Genomic DNA, 2,277 nt, shown 5'->3' with positions numbered 1-2,277 from the left:
CATTACTAGTTTTCTATTAATTATATAATTATAAAAATCAAACATAAACATTGGGATTTAAGATATAAATAAAACATAAAAAGCAAAAAATATATAAATAAAACATTAAATATTTTATATTATATTTTTACTTATTCTAAAAGAATTGTGTCTCGCTGGTTCTTAATAGCTTATTTCATCCAAGTGAACAAATGTTAATACGTTTGAACAACTACGTCTAAGGGGTCTTCCTCTTTTGGTCAGTTTTTTGTCTTTCGATTATTTCTCTTCTACAACAATATAATAAAATATATATAGATAGATAAAAAGAAAATAAAAAACAAAAAAAAAATGATCACAAGGAGGGACATTAATGGCATGGCCCAAAAAATGATCAGAAAATCTTTTGATTTTCGCTCTTCTACAACAATTCAAGTAGTTTTTTAGATTAAAAATAACGTAAGTAACCAATTTTCTAAAAAAACTCAATCATTTAATTACTAAAAAAATGCAACAACTTAATCATTCAACATAAAAAAAAGTTCAACAATTTATTCAATCAAAAAAATTTCAAGAACTTAATAATTCAAAATGGAACAACTTCTTTAATTTTCAAAACTTTTTTCCTTGTTTAAATTCAATACAAATGGTTTCTATAAATATCTCATTCATTAACATAACTAATTAATCACGAAATTTTTTGGATTAAATTATTTTAGGTTTTTTAAAATAATTACAATGAGATTTTAATATTAATACATATATGTAATATAATAGTATATTTATATATAATATAAATATAAAATATTATATAATATGTGTAAAATATACACAGAGAATATATATAATAACTTAATTAATATATATTTATATAAAATAATAATAATAATTAAATATAATATATTATTCAATCAGATTTTAAAAATAATACAATTTCCAAGCATTCAACACCCACTATTAAGAGATGTCATTAACACTCCCCTATTTTAGATGTAAAAGAAAGATTTGCATATATTTCATGAATATGCATTGTTACTTCTAAATTTTAAGATAGATATATTAAATTCATTTGATTTAATTTTTATTCAAAATTATTTAATTAAATCGAATCTAAATTTAAATATTTTATTTTATAAGATTTTAAATTTTAACCAATCTTTAAGTCAACTATCCATTGAAAAGAAAAAGAAACAAGAGACCTTTTAAGTATACCCATCTAGGAAATGAACGGTTTTAAATACCTTTGACTTTGCTAAATAATTTTAAAATCAATATATTTCTATTTCTTTTTTTTTTTCCAAATACAATAAAATATTTCGATCGACCAAATTAAACTCAATATTATTTATTTAAATTGAATAAGCCTAATTTGAATAAAGATATTCGGTAGACGTACTATCTATAACATCTCAGGTCAACTGTACCAAATATTGTATGTTTTATCCACACACCTAAACTCACGGTTTTTAAAACGAGTCTGATAGGTGAGACATCAAGCCTCTTATAAGGCAACATTTGTTCTCCTCCCCAACCAATGTAGGATCTTACATTGATGATTGTCAATTGCTCTCGTTTTCACTGTACTTATATTTTCTCTTTCCAACGTCTTAGGATTCTTCAAAAATGTAAGATTGCTATCGAATAAAAATACAGTTCGACAAATCTTTCCTACATAATCAAAAAGCTATTTCTATCTGATTTCAAGATCTGGTGTCATGTATTTATCGTAAAAGTCAATGCACAACATAATAACTTTGGTATACAGTTAGCGGTCTCGATCAAGTTAGCGTCATTAGGTTTGATTCAACAACTTGTGTTTTGAAAATCGAAATCGATAAAAATACCAAATTAAGTAGGTCCTACGATATCCATATTTATATACATGTAAGTGATTATTCAAATGAGAAGACGATAACGAATGTTGATTGATTAATATATAATATTTGCAGCGACAATAGGATAATCAATAACAAACGAATGATTTTCTAGTAAATGACAAAAAATTGAGCGAATAATTTCCCGGAATCTTATAAAATTATTCTTTTTAATTTAAAATGAATTCCATTTTTTTAAAGTATTTTGACAAGTGTATTGTTATATTTTTCATCTGTTTTTATCCAATTTTGAAATTATCATCGTGTAGGTTCATACAAAATTTCACATACGAATATGTATTTGTAAACTGATAAATCTACACATGAAGGTTTATAAAGACCTTTATATAAATGGAAAAAAAAATCTATTTAAAAATAAATATAAAAAATATAATAATATGGATGTTGACTTTTATAATAAATT

Source organism: Cynara cardunculus (genome assembly GCF_001531365.2).
Source record: "Cynara cardunculus var. scolymus isolate 2C chromosome LG 13, CcrdV1, whole genome shotgun sequence".
NCBI classification, from domain to species: Eukaryota; Viridiplantae; Streptophyta; class Magnoliopsida; order Asterales; family Asteraceae; genus Cynara; species Cynara cardunculus.
This window is presented reverse-complemented; position numbering follows the sequence as displayed.